Source organism: Heliangelus exortis, chromosome 1, assembly GCF_036169615.1.
Source record: "Heliangelus exortis chromosome 1, bHelExo1.hap1, whole genome shotgun sequence".
NCBI classification, from domain to species: Eukaryota; Metazoa; Chordata; class Aves; order Apodiformes; family Trochilidae; genus Heliangelus; species Heliangelus exortis.
Genome location: NC_092422.1, coordinates 175893645 through 175911941, shown reverse-complemented (window position 1 = coordinate 175911941; position 18297 = coordinate 175893645). Strand labels below are relative to the sequence as shown.

Sequence of the window (18297 nt, the reverse complement as noted above, 5' to 3'; positions counted from 1 at the left end):
CGGAATGACCCAGCTCAAAGACTTAAACCAAAATAAACAAATTCAGACAGTTCTTTTACCTGGTTCTGATGAGATCTGCTGCTTACAAGTCTTTGCAGGAGAAAGCTACCAGAACTGTCTGTTCCTAGGCTACTTTACCTTTATACTGGCTGGCAGAAACCCAGTTCTTCCAGTCCTTCCCTGAGTGGCACGGAGTGAAGTTCATGGCACACCACTTATGCTCACATTCACTTGTTACAGCCTGTACTCTTTGGCACGGTAAACAAAGTGATCCCAACCTCCTCTCACTCCTCAAGCTGAGGAGGGGTGAGGGCTCTTGGTATGCAGACAGGCGCTTTGTGAAAACTGAAGTCCCTGATAAGAGATACAAACAGAATGAAAGTCAGCCACTGGAAAATCTGCAAAGTTCTGAAATGTCAGCATGAATCAGAAGTGTGACAGACAGACAGACAGACAGAGGTTTGAGGTAAGTGTGTCTGTACTTTTTACTGGACTCCTCTTGAACTGCTGCACCAGGCCTCTGTAGTCCAGCCATACATAACTCCCTGGCAAGCAATGCTACCTAATAGCAGACTATGGGGATGCTTGAGCAGCCCTGGCACATTTATGAAAGCTCTGCCCAGATAGCAGGTTTGTTGCTAAAGACCCAGAAATACACTTTTCTGACTGCTCTGAAACTACACCCAGCAGAAGCCATGAAGAGCTGGCAAGGAGATGTGCAAATCCTGCTCCTCGTGAGCTGGAGCAAAGCAAATGGATGCTCACCTCTGACAGTGTAAAAGGGATGCCTTTCTGATTCCCTCTCCCTGTGTGACCAGGCAAATCACACTGAATTTGGTTTGTTTAGCTTGTTGCTGTGCTGCTTCACCAGCTACCCAGGCCCCTGCCCACAGCAGGGACTCAGCCGTTCAGAAAGTGGAGCCCTGGAAGCCACCAATGGGACACAGAATTATTGAGGAAAGCAGTCAGAAAACAGGTTGGGTTGGGTGGGGTTTTTTCCCTATAATTTGAGTAATTCTGGGAAAAGATCTAGACTGCATTATGTAAAAATATATACTCCATAGAGAAGTCTGGCGTAAGAAAAGGTGACATTTCTCTTCAATTTTCAATCACCTGAAAGGTTCTCCTTATTTTGGAAGTGGTCCTTTCCCAGGAAATAATATGAAAAAATCGTAACTCTCACTATATTGCTCATTTCTGCACCATCAAATCTTCCACAGAGCAAAGAGAAGATGAGAAAGGTTATCTTGCCATGTTTTTCAGTGCAAAGAATTGATCAATGCTACAAAGTCTATTTGAGAAAGTAGGTAATCACATTCCTCTGGGCAGATTTCAATAGATACATGACTCTGTTCATGACCCTTTTCTGTCTGTTTCCAATTAATATTTTAATGAAGAAGTTTTCATTGAAGAACCTCTTGAGGAAACAGCAAATTTTATTTGAAAGGAGGGAAAATTTCTAAAAAGTAAATTTTACATGTTGGCCCATTAACACTTGCCTTGAAGCTTGATTGAGAGAATTTTATTGATCTCATCAAAGAGATCAGGTCACTCAGGGAGCAGAATAACATTATGGGTATTATTCATTAGTCTATGCTGAAAAAAAGACAGAACATAAAAATGTAAAGATTTTAATGTAAAATTCAGGTACTGCATTAGGTACAAGAAGTAGGCAGACCATGTAAATAAAGATGCTCTGCTACAACTAAAGCAGGTTACAATTTCATAGGTTTGTTGGCAACATAAAGAATTGCTGTTTCACAGACTGTGGTTGAATTCTGTTCATGTAATAACATCTTCAGCAAGTAGACAAGACAGTTTTCACAGTGCTTATATGCCTTATATGACAAGGGGTAGCAGTTTTAAGACAAAACAAGGTAGAATTAGATTACACATTAGAAAGAAATTCTTCATTGTGAGAGTGGTGAGCCACTGGAACAGCTTACCCAGGAAGCTGTGGATCTCATTCTTGGAAGTGTTCAAGGCCAGGTTGGATGAGGCTCTGAGCAGCCCAGCCTAGTGGGAGGTGCCCCTGCCCATGCAGGGGGACTGGGAACAAGATGATCTTCAAGGTCCCTTCCAACCCAAACCATTCTATGATTCTATAGCTCAGGTTTTAATACTGTGAACTAAATAAACATTAACCAGGCACCACATGGGAGTTTAATAGCTCTTCTCCCAGTGGTGCCATGTGCCTGAAAGTATGTGCCCAAGGAGGCTTTTGTCCCACCACTGCAGAGCAGGCTGTACCAGAGCAGATCTGCTCCCTGTGAACAGCCTGTACCAGTGAGGTAGGGCACCAAGGCTGCTCACTTTACAGATATTTGAAAGATGCATTTCAGTTGAGCTCCTCCTTGCTTTCCAGATCTTGATCCTGTGAACCATCATTCGAGGCTTGCTTCCACAATCTCAGAAGTTAGTAATTTGGGACTTTTCTGTTCACCATCTGGAACTGCAAGAGGGCAGATAAGGAGAGTTGGGAGTGGTGTTGTGACCTAGCTAAAAGTGTGCATTTAAAGTGAGTGGGACTGACTAAAACTCACTGATAGTGTGGCAATTTTTTTAAAAGTAAAGGGCCCTTGACAAGCTGCTTTAAGTAACTCTAACAGTAAAAAGAGATAGGGTTAATTAAAGCTACTTCTGATTAAGAAGCATTACAGAATGCTTCACTTGGCAAACTCTGACAGCCCCTGCTGATTGCAATTCACAATTTTATTTCCTTTTATGCAAGTGTCTCTTGACTTGGGATTATTTTTGATTGGAAGACTGAATGAATACACCCTATTCAGACACACCATAGGTCAATTCTGGAACCTTTCCTCACATTCAGCTGATTTTGCTGAGAACAGGTAGGATCAGAAGCCCATCAGATGTAAACTGCCACGAGAGCTTGTCAAGAGCTATGCCAGTGCTTTTAACTGCAAGCACTGAAAAAAGCATGAGAAAGACCCCAGAAGGAACATTATAGATTTTTGAGGCAAAGAAAGGACCATTTGGCCATTGAGCCCATTCTGCTGTGCTAGGGGATGTTATCTTCTGCAAGAGGTACAGTGCAGTACAGAAGCAGTTTGTTGTAAGAAGGGATCCTGTTCATCCTTTGGCTTTGGGGTTAGCACATTTGCTTGGGGTCCAGGCGTTCTTGATTGAACCATTCTGAAGCTATTTAGGAATATGATAAGCATCAGAGAGCTGCCATTAAGGTTAGACACTGTGTTATGCTAAGGCTGGTTTTGCAGCTCCCAGGATGAGTTAAGGTTAGGGGTTTAGAGAGCCACAATGCCTAGAGCACCAGGGCCACTGGTGCTGGAAAAGGATGCCAAGGGGAGCATGGCACTGCATCAACATTTCTTCCTCTATACCTTTCACATTTGGGCCCCCCATGGTGCTGGGGTCCTCAGCCTTTGTCCTCAGATGCCATCAGAGCAAGGGCTAAGGCTGAGGGAACCACAAAGCCTAGAGCTCCTGGCACACTTGGACCACTTTTTTTTAGGGTTCAGGCAGACCAGTTTAAGGGCATTTGCATTCCTTTTCTAGCCCATTTTTCTTCACCTGTCTGTATCTCCTTCTTTTGCATAGCACAGCTCTTGCATTTTTGGTGCCTTATTCTTTTCTGTTCTGTTTCTCAAAAGATTCAGTACATCTCTGTCCCAGATAAATTTTCTCATGAAACTAATACCTGGGGTCTGAATGCATGTATGGAGAATTAGGGTGGTGAAGGAAGGTGAGGGAAACTCTAGAGTTGGCATTTTTCTGGTAACACAAAGACTCTCTGAGGAGGTCTCCAAATATTTCCTGGACTGGTTTCAGAACTTGTGGGAAGTTTAATGTCACACCTGCCTCTACCACTTTTATACTTCAGGAAACTTGTAAACCTGATAATTCTGACTGCAGTTTTCCCTATTGTCCCTACTTTTCCTAAGAAGAGAACTGAAGGAAGTCTTCTCCTCTGGAGACTTTCAAAACCCACCTGGATGTGTTCCTCTGTGGCCTGGTCTAGGTTATCCTGCTTTGGCCTGAGGGTTGGATTAGATGATGTCTAGTGGTCTCTTCCAACCCCTAACATTCCATGATTCTGTGGTCAAGGAGAGATAGTTCGGGATTGCTGCTCTTCAGTGTATTCATCTTGTTCCTGGACATATGTACAGCCCCACATTAATTTTTCTCCATCTGCTCCACATTGTTTTGCAAATGAGTCAGTGATACTGAATCTCTATTGTGTCAAAATAATATCATGATATATGCTATTTAGAGTGGGAATATTTCATTTTACCAGCCAGAATCTCTAATAATCATTTAGATTAAGGCAAGACCAGGCTGGAAATTGCATATTTTCTTTTACCCTGTATTCATTTAAAGCATAACCAAAGCCTTTTCTGATTCTAATGGAATCGGATCCTTTTTTATTTTAAAAATACAGTTAATCATAATGCAGAATACAAATATAAAATATAAAATATAAATAGAATACAAAATACAAAATACAAATAGAAAATATGTATTAATATGAAGGTAGTGTGCTCAGAGAGCTGGAGAAAAGAACTTTGCTCCCTATAGAAACACCTACTTCTTTCTTCCCAGTAGATTCAAGTAAATCTTTTGTATTCTTGTTGCCATAAATGAAGGCAAGTCTGTGTTTCTTTCTAATAAAGAGTGATTTTCTTGGTAGCAAAGGCATCCAGTAGTCTTCATTTCAGAAATACAGCCTTTTGGACTTAAACAAATGTCTTAAAATGAAAGACTTTTCCTAAATGCACAGCTGCCATCCCTCCTCCTGCTCTGGGAGAAACAAACCAGTTTGTTTAACGTGGTGACCCTGACAGATGCAGTGATTACAAGGGAATCCTTCACCTTTAGTACACTGAGTGTTTCAGTGACCTGAAGACTTGGGAAATGGCTGGGTTTTTCTCTGCTAAAGAGGAAACTCCCAATTCAACAGGAAACTGCAGAGCTGTTCCAGCTCTAAACAAACCCTCAGAGAATTAACACTCAAGTCTTTGCTGAAAACATCCAGTTAGGGCTACAGGGTGAGCCACATTTTTTGCAGTGACACTTAAGGTATGGTCAGTCCTGGAAGATTTCAACAGTCTTGCTTGTCTCCTGAGAAAAAATCCTTACAGAATCATGGATTTCAAGAAGACCTAATAAGCTCCAGCTTTCAAGAAGTGGTGTATACCTGGAATCCTAATAGGAAATAGATATATTGCCATCATTAGGACATAGGTTTTACTGTCCACAGAATACCAGAGCATTGATTTGTTGATCCAGAGGCTTACCCTTAGTTTATTGAGGGGCATGGGCTAAACTACAAATCTTGTTTGAATAAAGATCTGAAACATCTTTTTTGGATAGGATGTTGGTGTGACACTTGTGTCCAGACAAGGGAAGAACTTGAATCTGACTCTCTTGCTACATGTGTTAATAGGTGATTATCAGCTGCATTTCTCCATTGCCACTCTCTCAAAACATGTTTTGAGGCAAAACTCATGCACAAATTCTCAAGTAATCAGAAGAACAACAGTCTGTAGCAACACTTAACATCTCTTACCTAAATACTGAGGAAGTTGTGTTGAGCTGAGACTTCATTTTCTCTAGAGTTCATAGGGTCTTTCAGCCTGTGAAAAGGGAGCAACACCATTGTCTAAGTTCACATAGCAGAGGAAAGCCATAATACCTCTAAATATATTTTAAAAAAACAAACAAACAAACAAATAAAAAAACTAAAAACACACGAGGTAGTTCAGAAAATCCTGCATTAAGGTGGGAGTCCTATAGAAAATTCAGTTTCACACTTGGCAGATTAGAGTTCAAGATAAATTTTCTATGATTTTCAGGAAATTATTTAACTCAGACTTCCACCAGAGATGCACAAGGTGGAAGCACATGCAAAAAGATACAAGAGATCTGTAATTTGTTCCACTATTCTTGGTACAATGACAGTGATGATTAAATTATTCAATATAAGCATAAAATAACTTGTCATACCTCAGAGTACTAGGACTCAGATAAATAATTTCTCTTTAATCCCCTCTGCATGAAAATGAGAATAACAGTACCAAACTGCTAGCTATTAATCTGACTCATTAAGTGTACTTAGCACTCCTATTCCAATCATTGTCAATACCAAATACAATTAAAAATAGATATGAAAGGTAATCTGTACCATGTTGAAAATGCTCTATTTAACAGTGTTATTGCTATGAGTTTAACCATCCTAGCAGAGAGTTAAGCACCTGAATTATGCCAAGGCAAATCTATTTTGTACTTGACTGTCAAAGTGATTTGCAGCAAAGCCCCAGTTTGGGATTACAGTATACATCCAGACATCTGGAATTGGTTGAGTGACAAAGAAAAAACCCTGTCTGTGAGATCAAGCTGCAGAAGCAGGCAAGAATGTGCAGCTTTACCCCTCAGCTGCCACAAGGAAACGTGAGGAAATCAGTTTAGAACAGAATTTGTTAGGAAGATTGAGACAATGGCTGCCTACATCAGATAAGAATTTCTGATTTAATTGAGACACTAACTTAACCTTGCTGTCACTTGGATCTGTACCTCCTAACTGGCTACATATGCAGATGAGGTTTACCCAATTGAATTTAGATGAAGGAAAAAAAACATGAATTTTACAGCCACCCTATCGTCTGACTGCAAGCAGGAGCCATTGTCAAACATCTGTTATTTGCCAGGTTGACAATAAATAGAAGCAAAAAGAGAAAATATCTTTATCAACATAAAGCCAGTGGGAAATATGGCACAGCACATAAATACAAGGGGATACTACAAACATGGATTCCAAATTACCTGCAATTCATAATTACTGTCTGATTTACCATTTCAAAATGATTCATGGAGGAGCCTAGGAGGGTGATCAGCAGGCGATAACATCAGAGCAGTTTTCTTTATCACAGAATCACAGAACTGTCAGAGTTGGAAGGTACCTCTGGAGACCACCCTGTCCGACTCTCTCACTAAAGCAGGATCACTTAGAGCCATTACACAGGGCTGCATCCAGGTGGGTTCCAAATATTTATGGAGAAGAGGACCCCACAACATCCCTGGGCAGCTTGCTCCAGTGCTTTGTTATTCTCAGAGTAAGAAGTTTTCTCTTATTTTTAAATGGTACTTCCTGTGTTTGAACTAGTGCCTGTTGTGTCCTGTTCTCATTCACAATTACACAAACATTTCAATAACCTTGAGGTGTTTTTGTGGAATTTTGCTGGGATGTGGAATTTTTGCTGCTGAGTCTAGTTTCAGACTTTTCTGATTGGGAACTGAATGTCATATGAGGAGTGTGGCTTCCATATTTACATATTTGCATAGGTTTTTGTGTAATTCAGCATTATTATTTATTATTTCATTAAACCTCTTCAATTTTTTTTTTCTGCCAACCTTAAAATCTCTCTCCCTTATTCCCTTTTTATCTTCCCTTGGGAGAGTAGTGGGGGGATAACAGAGAGCATCTCTCATTCAGTTATTGGCTAGAACTCTAACAAGGGGCCTACACAAGCTCTTCAAAATTTGTGTTCATTGGTACTTTATACCATCTGATCTATTTTAGGAATGTTCTAGCATGGAAGAGGCACTCATCAAGTTTTCAAGCCCCTTGTGGTATAATTCCCCAAGAGGCATCCCAGCAAGAGAAACTTACCACTGACTTCATATGCCTTTGGGTCAGACCATCTGAAGCACTGACTAAAATATTCCTGTGCCAAAATTATCTGCCCTATGATTTCTGGTTTCTTATATTATTATTTTTACGTGATATTACTAAAAAATATTTAGCCTCACAAATCATGGAAAGAAGGAAGAAGCAGTTTTTATTATAATAAAAGAAAGTACATTTCTTATTCTTAAAACCATCCACTCTCATGAATATACAAAGATTAGTTAATTTTATCACTACCATTTAGTAGGTATAATAACAATTGATCTCATCTTCTGCAAGGAAAAAGCCTACAGCTTGAATAATTTTTCCACCTTCAGTTTTGTCATGATAAGCTACATTATGTTCTACATATCACATGCAACTCTTAACCATGCAGCTTCCGAGAGCCCAGGTGTGAGACCTCAGGCCTATTTAGGCCTAACCCTAACCCTAACCCTAACTGAAATCCATAAAACAATTTAGTCACCATAATACTCAGTTTTGGCATGCCTAAATCTGGTATGGACATCAGTGAGGAGCCCACAGTCTGAAGTTTAAGAAGTCGCATTCTTCTGGGTCAATTTGGTCCCAGGAAGGAAATCTGCGAATACCACATCAGTGGAGAATCATGAAACCCATCCAACAGGAAACACAAAGAGAAGAAAGCAGAATTTCAAACAGAGATAAAACTGGAAATTAGAAATACATCTCACGGGAGAACAGAAGTGGTTTGATCTTTGGGATGCAGATAGGAATTAATACAGGATTTCACAGCCTGAATTTCCAGCCTCAAGAGCAGAGGAATCAGAAGGAGCACCTGGTTCAGCTTTCACTGTGAGAAGAGAGTCTGCATGTGGGGTACCCTGTTGGTGGGTAACCTGGTGTGGCTTGGCAAGTATCTCATCAGTGACTAGCCCACTGCAGATCCCAGCTACTTTAACCTCAAAAAACCATCTGGCCTGCCAATACCATTGAGAAAGACTGACACTTGATAGACACTTCTGAAGTATCTACAAGCCTAGTTTCATTGTATTTGCCTGTGCTTTGTTGTTTGCCTGCTTGGGCCGTAATAATTAATAATTGCAGTTCTTAGTGGAACCTGGATTTCTGACTGCAAAACACTTGAGAGAGCACTTGAAAAATTGAGTCACTGAAAAAAAAAAAAAAAAAAAACCAAAACCAAAACCAAACCTCTATGTCTCAATGGAAAGAGCTAATATGACAGAGTTATTTTGTGCTTTGATAAGAACTATACCTCCACCTACAGAGGAAACATGGCCCAGAACCAAACCAAGGCTTACATACCCTGATTAGTACTGACATGGAAACATGAAGCCTTCTGAGCAAAACAGCTGTCTCCAACACTGACTGCCCAAGTTACTAACCTCAAAACCAGCAAAACCCCACTGCACCTGAAGTTGTCCTCAGGAGGTGCCCACCCTCCAAACAGGTCACTTTCTTGTTTAGTTGTTCCAGTTCAAGGGATGCTGGGTGGGAGAAATTTTGGCCTTTGTGGTGGGATCCATGTTTGGATACCAAGGAATATCATAAAATTTATAAAAGATGCACTAATGGATTATAGGAGATTGTTAATGTAACAAATTCACAAAAGAGTTTGAAATTTATGTTATAAAACAGTGGTTCTCTTTCACATTGTTTTGTTACTATGAGCAGTAAGCTGTGACCTTAATGAAAACAGCAAGAAGAGTCAAAACTGATATCTAATCCATTGCTGGGAAGAAAACATCAAGACGTTTTGTTCCCTATTAGCATCCTATACACAGCACAAGCAGAATGTCATGAATATTTTTTACATCTTTCCCTTGAAAAATCCACCACTTTTAGCACTTTTATTTAAACAAACTGCATTTTTCTGAGAAAGCTCTTCCTCCAAAAAAAAAAAATTCTACTGCAATATTTAGGGTTTTTTACTATAAAAATAAGCTTCAGAAATTTTTTAGTGGATCTGCACCATTTTTGAAAAAATAAGTAGCCTGAATTTAACTTATATTTTTTTCTTTTAGAGAAGGAACATTCTAAATTCAATTTCTTTCTTATTGATTGGCTGTGGTTTAGTCACAGTCCCATCTAACTTAAATGGAATTTAAAATATTTCTTCCTACAGTGGAGTTCTATCAAAAAAATAATGAAAGTTTTTCCCATTTGCCTGGAAGAGCTCTATTAACATAGTGTTTTTCACCTCACAATCATTTGTTTAACATAGTTATTTATTATGGCTCACTGAGATTAGTTATGTGGATAATAGCATATGTTGAAAGAACGAAAAGCTGTTAAGAGGTACAAAATCACAAAAGTCTAAGCCTGGTGGGTTCTTTAAGGTTCTGGGACAAAAGGAATAACAGAGACCAGTGGGATCTGGATAATGTCTTCCCCATGTTTGCCTGGGTCAAATAGAAAAAAGCAGGAAACCCAGCACAGGTCCCATAAGTCTCTTATTTGTCTTATGACTATTTGTCTGTTCTTTTTCCAGCTGCAGAGATTCTAGAGACATAGCTCTTTCACATATATATTATCTGTGTTCATATGCCTATTTTTATGTATGTTATTAATTGTTTCATTCGAGTACATTCTCTTTTAGTACTTAACCCATGGGAATCTGAGAAGCTGGAGGTTCACAGAGTGCCCTGAAGATGTGCCAGGTATGCCTTCTGCTCATGGTTACCTCTACAAGAACATTCTTCTCCCTGCTGACTGGAAGGAGAGCCCTGGAAACCTTTTCACAACTTCCAAAGGATGGATCTTACAGTGACAGTTGTGGCATAAATAAATTTATTGTTAAAGATTATAAAGTTGCTTGGTCCTATTGATCACATCTATGTAGCAGTCATGGGGTGCTATCATTAATTTTAAATTTAAAAGTCATTGGAGTATTGTGATGCCCAATGGAAGCAGACCTAGCTGAGATGGAGCTCCTGCTCCCAGCACTACTTATCAATTTTATTTTAAATAAACATAACCAAAAAAACCTCACAATGAGAACTCTTGCTGTTGAACTAGACTGTATGCATTCATTTCTCAGTAAAGATGCCAATCAACAAAGTGTGGCTTGTCTTTTTTTTTCCTGATCTCCTGATTCTTTCCTTCCTTTCTACCTAGCGGAGAGCTTAAAGCATGAGCACCTCTATTATGTGGTAAATAAAAGAGTAAAACATGGAAATTGAATTCACTCATATGGAAAGTTAGCTAGAAACCTCCCCCATCCCCTCTTCCATTTTCTGGGATGGTGCTGTGTTCAGTATGCCATCCAGTAAGAGGCAGATAAGGGTAGACTTCCTCTCTTAGGCATCTATCTGGAAGTTCTTAGGATTCAAATGTAGTTGTGTCAAGGCTCTCCAGGTTCTTCACAGACATCCATTGACCTTTGTGTAGACAAAGATGCCACTGCACACCTCAGCTGCTGCTGTGACATTGATAATGTGGGACTCTAATTCAATATCAAAGAATTTTTACAACTCCATGCAGCTACTCTCTAAATGGTAGAAAAAAATTTTAGCTGATGTGAAACAAACCACTCTATTTTTTACTTTTGTTTCTGAAATATATGAAATGTATAAGCAACATTAATGAATTAATTCAAGATAATTTAATTTGACTAATTTAAAGGATTGTTAGGAAGTTTGATACAGAAAACATAACCCAATGGGGGTGCAAAGGGCCTCAGCAATTTGCACTCCCCAGGTAACACCACAGCCTGGAGATCTTCAAGGAGGCCATGATTTACATTAGAAACTCAGGTAGTGACAGAGTGGCTGTATGGTAAGGGCATGGGGGTCCAGAGCTGGTGGAGATGCCTTTGTCACTTGACACAGTTGGAAAGAAGTTCAGCCTTCTATTCACATTACCTCTGACAGAAATCACAGCTGAATATTTACAAAAATTGGCTGAAGTGATTGAATTTACTGAGGACAACTAACACTTATTTTCAACCATTCATTCTCATGCTGCCTGTGCATTTTATACTATCTGCCAGGAGAAAAGCAGCCCAGAACACCCATTTCACACAGCTTTAATGACAAAGTATTTTCTCATGACAGAGTTTGATGTGATGGCTGAAAGCTCCAGACTGTGATGGAGTCTCAGAAATCAGTCTTTGATTTGAGCATGGCAAAGTCTGATATCATGTAATACAAAGCCTCTCCATCTGATCTCAACACCCTGCTTTATTTTAGTTGCCCACACACAGCCCCAGCTCCCTCAGCCCCACCTCATAGGACTTGTTGAGGCAGATAGGACTGACCATGTCCTGTGGTCATCCTGACTGGGGGGCAGGGACTGCTAAGCAGTCAGCTCAGCTGTTGCTGAGTCCTTGGGACTTGGGAAATCAGGTGGTATCTGTAAAAAGGGTAAAACATGGATCTTAAATGTTGCATTTAAATCAGGTACATGCTTTCCTCTGATGAAGTTAAATTCATATCTTGACAAATAACAATGCCTGCAGTTACCAGGGCACACTCTCAAAAAATGTTAATAAGATCTTGCCACACTGAAAACAGTAAAGACATCACTGACAGACTAATTCAGTATTTCACAGACTTTATGAAGTAATCCAATGGTTTGTTATGTGGCTATCCCCTCAACTACATTTTCTTTTTATTTTGGTTCCTATGAGCTGTATTCTATTGTGGCTGAAGGTTTGCTAACTGGAGTACAAAGCTTATTAATGTAAGCTGCAAACCTAGGTACTGCCTGTGATGTTGGTAATAAGCAAATGAACAAATACTGGGACACAATTTACTTCAATGCAAAATTTAATATAATTATTTGATATCTCCTTAATTGCTAGAAACACCAAAAATATTTTCATTGAAGCGGGATTTTTAACACAAGAATCCCCTAAAGCATTCCCTCAAGTCTGTTTTTGCTGATAAGGGGGAGGAGAGAACCATTCTGCTATGTCAATCAGTAGTTTTCCCCATCCCTCTCCAACTGGAAAGATGTGATTCCAAAGGCCTGCATTGTCCTTGCTGCTTTCCCTAGGATCTCATTCAGCATCTTGTAAAAACCTTAGAAAAAGTCACTGCAAATAGGCACACGTTATAGGAGAATGAGGTGGGTGGACCCTGGCAGGATTCCAGGTGCCCACCAAAGCTGCTCTATCACTTCCCTCCTCAGCAGAACACTGTGAGAGAAAATATAATGAGAGGCTTGTAGGGTGTGATAAGGACAGGGGGAGATCCCTCACTCATTACCATGAGTTGGACTTCATGATCTCAGAGGTCCTTTCCAACCCAGCCGATTCTATGATTCTATTCTATGGTTCTATGATGGGCAAAACAGACTCAGGTTGGGGAAATTTGTTTTATTTATTACCAATAAAATCAGAGAAGGGTAATGAGAAATAAAACCAAATCTTAAAATTCCTTTCTTCACCTCTCCCTTCTTCCCAGGCTCAGCTTTAGTCCTGAGTTCTTGTCCTCTTCTGCCCAGCACCACTGATCTTGGTGTCTGAAGAGTTTTTGCTCTCATATATTCTCAAGTCCTCTCTCTGGCTGAAGGTGCACAGGTCTGGGGCTTTTTCTGTCCTTTTATTATCCCAGAGGTCCTACCACAGTCACGGATGGGCTCAGCCTTGGCCAGTGGTGGGTCCATCTTGAAGGCATCTGGCATTGACTCTGTCAGACACTCCTGGCATCTTCTCACAGAAGCCACCCCTGTAGCACCTATAGTACCAAAACATAGTCACACAAACCATCTCCCTCATACAGAGGGAGAATATCAGCATCATGCAAACTTGAATTAAAAAGAAAATGCAATGCTTGCTGAATCTTCATAATTCCAGTTTCAATTTCATATTCTTTCTAGATTTGTTCCAGATTTCTTTCACTGTACTTTTCCCTCATATTGAAGGCTTTATGGAGAGGCTATTTGGTGCTTGGATGTGTATCCTTAATTGGAACAGTGATTAAGGACCAGCAACAAGTGAATTACTATGTCACATGCACTGCAGATAAAAGAGCATTGATATGCAAGGGATTCCCTAGACACCATCATTGATTTAAGGGAGATTGAGGGCCACAGCACATCAAGAATCAAAGTAGACAAACTTCACAGGAATTAGTTGCCTGAAGGGAAAAAGAGGTGGAAACGGGTCATAAAATGGCAAAGGGGATGAACACCAGCCTGCAACAACTATTGATGTCCACTATCCTCTTCTTGCAAAGCTAAGGCAGGGCAAACTGGGTAAAATCACCAAAGGAGGTGCCTAACCTCCTTTAATGCCTAAGAATAGGTATTTGCCTTCAAGCCAGAGAGAAGTGCAGCCTGGGAAGTTTAAACTGGGAAGTTTAGTGAGTGATGCCAGTGCTAGGTGAGGACCTAATAGGAGAGGGAGCCAATGCTCCTTTCTAGACAAGGGGCCAGCTTCTGACTCTGCCCCTGGGCTGAAAAACTGAGCATAGCCTTTGAAAAGGAAACACAGCTCACTTGATAACCTCTGAAACAGAAATTGAGACCTTCTGGTAGTACAGTCACTGTCTACAGAGGAAAACTAAGTCAGGGCTGCAACAGGTATGACATGTTGCTTCCAGCAGAAAACATATGATCATCCAGTTTTTGTGAGGATATGCAGAGTCACATAGAGAAAGAGTAGGGTAAGGCACTTATCTTGGAAATGCTTGTGTGTATGTGTGTGTTTGTGTGTGTCCAGCTGATGTGAGCAGTACTCCTTGGTTCTGATGGTTTGCCAGCTCTAAGTAGGGTAAGGCACTAAATTGGAGACAGAAAGACTGCTAGTTTCAATTTCCCATTCTGATGTGACACAGCAAGCTGCTAACATCTCTGCCTCAGTTTCCCTTCTATACAAGGGGCAGCTTTCTGGGGATTAGTGATTTCATATCTGAACAGAAGAAAGTACTTCAAGAGGATTAATGTATTAACTACCTCCTGAATACTACATCAAATTGCAGAAATCCTTTTAATCCATTCAAATGCATGTTTGAGTACAGCATAGTGATGAACTAAAGCAACAAAAATAGGTATTTGAGGCTGCATTTTTTCTTCAGAACATCGAGCACTTTAAAGCATGTGGCCGATTAACTTGAACCAGTAGAGCTTGTCCAAGTAGGAGGTTTTCCATCCTGATGCACCATCTGCAAGAACAGTTAAAGCATAAATGCAGCCCACATTGTTCCAGCAAAAGCTTACCATAGGGAGAAATAATAAATGTTCATCTCCATAACCTACACAAGCGTGCACAAACATAATCTTAGGATGTCATGGGGTAAATTCTTAGGATTCATCCACTCCAAACTAATAAAAATACATAATGTTTTTGCTGTTTCCAAGGATTTTCTTAATGTAAGTGGAAGGATACAGGGCTGCACCTCTATCCCAGTGCCAGGAAAGTTCATTGTTCCTCAACTTCACTCTTTGGGCAGGAACCAGTGTAGTTCATGGAAACTGTAACTGGGACAGTCAGGATATAAATAGCATCTCCACAGGCCCTTTGGACTGCTTTCCATTCCTGATGCAATTGTTTTCTTCATAAAAACTTTAGCACTTTCTTCAAAGCAAAGTCTGGCTAAATGTTCAACATCATTTGCTGAAATGTTCTTTTCAATTTCAGTTGAGAGTCTCCTTTACATTCATCTGTAGGCACCTTTTGCATCCCAGTTGCAGGCTCACTGAGGTCCCCAGTGCTCCCGGGATATAACAACTAATCCATTAACACCCTTAGCTTGGATGTAAGAGTTAATGTCACAGTCAGCTTATTCCAGATGAGTCTGCAAACTGAGCTTTGGGGTTGGCCACCATTCACAGGGACTTCCTGTGATGTGTACCAAGGAAAATAGCTGAGCCTATTAAGCTAAATTATGGCAATGTTCTGCCCTCTTGCTTTAGCTGATGGGCTTCCTATTATATGGAAGATTTCCTGGTTCAGTATGACACTGTACATGGGGGAGCACAGGTCTGTCAGCTGTTCCAGATGGCTGTGAAGTTCTCCCGCTCCCAAACCAGCAGCTGGGCTGGTTTCATGGCAAGGGAGGTCCCAATGAGTGCTATGTGCACCCATCCCAGGGGGTGAAAGATGAATGATGATTAATGGTATCCCAGTTTCAGGAAGTATTCTCATGACCTAAGAGACAATGTTAGGCAGATCACTCAGTTTGTCTGTAAAAAACCACAGAAGAGGCATTAATATTTACTCTATGTATGGCTCCATGAACTGGTATCAGCCACTACCAGATATCTACCCATGGTGAAGAAACAAATTACCAACAGTGAAGAAACAAAGTGGGCACAATCTGATCCAAAGGGGCAGATTCCCAGTTGAAGTAAATGAATGTGAAGTCAGTGCAGTCATAGTCACTTTTCTCATCAGTTCAGGTCTTACTGAAATCACCAGGGATGTTGCCATCACTTCAGTGGCCCCCAGCGTGTCTTAGTGACTGTAAGTGTTGCAATTGGAAAGATCAATGAAGAAATGGTTTCCGTATTATGGAACAATTGATGATGAAATGGTTTCCCTATTCTTCAAGCTCTCTCAATAATAACAATGGTAACTGTATAAAGAAACCTTGGTTTCTATCACTTTCTTCACAGCTTTGTGGACATCCCTGACCTGTCTAGTTCACACCCAGACAAAAACACTCCAAACTGCTCTAAGCCCACATACATATTTCACTGTCATTTTGCAGTACCATAAAGGGACAGAAGTTCATATCCCTGACAGCAATAAAGCAGACCCTTGACTGCTTGTTCTAAGCTATTTGTTAGCCTGGCAGCACTATCTCATGCAGCTAGTGTCTTCCAGACCAGCTCAGATAGGTCTTGACTACACTGCATTGTGCAATGTTGGCTTTGCTTCTAAGGCCTGTGGCCACTGCTATGAGCAGAATCATTAGTCACAAGGTGCCTGATGATTATGTGTATATTAAGCAGAAAAGAAACCAGATATACAGAAACATCTGCATGCTTGTACTGTGTATGTAAGAGAGAGAGAGTTTTATCCACCCTGCAACTTCAGGCTCCACCCTGAACTCAAAACCCTGGGTAAATCCTGTAGAGCTGAACACTCAACCATCAGGGATGATCATGGATTAGTATTAGAGCCCTAATTGTTCTTCATCAGTCCCTGTCAACCTGTTTATCCCTTCTGGGATTGTCACCTGCTGGAGGTGGGGATCCTGTGTTTCATATGGGCAGCCAGATTGTTCCATATACTACTGTGAGTAGTCCATGTTATCTTTCCTTCATCTCAAACCAGAAAAACAATCAGTCGTAGTTATGTACCTGGCGTGCTTTTTCTGAACCTCCCCAGTCACCAATTTCTGTGCTATTTTAGGGTAGAGTTCGCATGACCTGATTTCAGGTACCTGCAGCAAAAATATCAACACCCAAGGTAGCCAACCTAAGTACTTTTAATGAGCTGTGGGTGCTTTAGGATGCAGTTATCTGACAGTGTGAGACAACGGAGTGATCTGAAGCATCAGAGATGTGCCTGCTCCTCCTGCTGACCAGACAAGCAGCCTGCAGGGCCAATTCAGCACAACTGCAGAATTCAGTATTTCATCAAAGCAGCCTCACTCCATGAGAGTCACAATACTTTGAGTGAGTTTAGTGGAGTTCCAGATTTTTAAAACCACTATCCACATATCCACAACTGCTATATTGGTATTAATGGGCCTTTTGGAAAATGGTATTAATGAAAATGAGCCCAATTTGCTGAGTATCTCTCAGAAAGTGTATACCATGCCAATAAATCAAACTCAGCAAACTCAGCAAAACCACTCAGGGCTTGTCAGCATTAGAAGCCAAGCTAAAGTTTCTTGCTAGAAGGATGTACAGCTGAAGATGGAAGCTTGTGAACTTGCTCTTGCAAGGACATGACCAACTAGATGACCTGCTGTAGAAAGTTAAGATTGCTGCCCCATCTGCCCCAGAGGGACAGAGAGAAGCCCTCTCCTAACAGCACAACAGCCCTTACACCAGATCCTGCCTGGGATCAGCATGGGCTTACTAAGACATCATCAGGCAGGCCAGTGGTGCCAGGCAACTTGCTCTGCTTTGCCAACAACCATCTGGGAAATAAAGAGACCTTGATATATTGGAGCATCATCACAGAGCACTGCTCTCAGAGTTCACAGAGAATGTAAGAAAATCCTGCCAGAGGGCAGCAAAACCCTACAATTAATTTATTTTCAGTTGCAGCATATAATTCTAACTTGCAGGAGGTTGGGTTCCCCCTATGAGAGCTGTACCTCCATCCTGCCTCTCTGCTCAGGTGCTTGGCACGGTTGGGTTGGGGAGGTGTCACTGACTGGGCTGAGCACATCCCTCAGGTATTTTACCCCAGGTTTCAGGGAACGCTTCCCACACAAGGCCTGTGTCATTTGGCATGAGGCACCAGCAGCATGTGCGGTGGCCACTTGTGCCCTGGGGCATCCTGTGGCATCACCCAGTGCACCACAAGTTCTTGGGCAGGCAGGCCCAGGCCTGCCCACCCAGGCTGCACCAAAACCCAAGGGCACCAGGGACTGCTCCTGATGGACCCTGCCCACAGGTAGGAAGGAGGGGGGCTCAGCAGTGCCCATGCTTGGGTCAGCACATCCCTCCTTGGGCAGGCAGGGGTGCCATTAGGTGCACACTTTACTACCTGCTAGATATACTGATTTGCTGCCCAAAAGGCCCTCTGA

The 18297-nt window shown here is 41.2% G+C and overlaps 1 protein-coding gene, 1 long non-coding RNA gene and 1 pseudogene across 3 annotated transcripts in view; 1 reads left to right on the top strand and 2 right to left on the bottom strand.

Moving 5' to 3' along the window:
* The window catches only part of SPAM1 (sperm adhesion molecule 1), a 46027-nt gene extending 40640 nt beyond the window's left edge, over positions 1 to 5387 (bottom strand). The window contains exons 1-2 of one of the 2 annotated variants that reach the window (XM_071733774.1): positions 5274 to 5387; positions 139 to 354 (exon numbers count right to left, since the gene is read on the bottom strand). The gene's annotated coding sequence lies outside the window, so the exon portion shown is untranslated. Of the gene's footprint in view, positions 1 to 59; positions 355 to 5273 lie in introns of those variants that run through there. The other variant, XM_071733773.1, reaches the window with a different exon arrangement.
* Positions 5388 to 8557: 3170 nt separating this feature from the next.
* Positions 8558 to 10452, top strand: LOC139799032 (uncharacterized). Its single transcript, XR_011727062.1, has 2 exons — positions 8558 to 9092; positions 10242 to 10452. It is a non-coding gene; the product is annotated as an uncharacterized lncRNA (long non-coding RNA).
* Positions 10453 to 14863: 4411 nt separating this feature from the next.
* Positions 14864 to 15700, bottom strand: LOC139798962 (hyaluronidase-4-like; annotated as a pseudogene).
* Positions 15701 to 18297: the final 2597 nt, after the last annotated feature.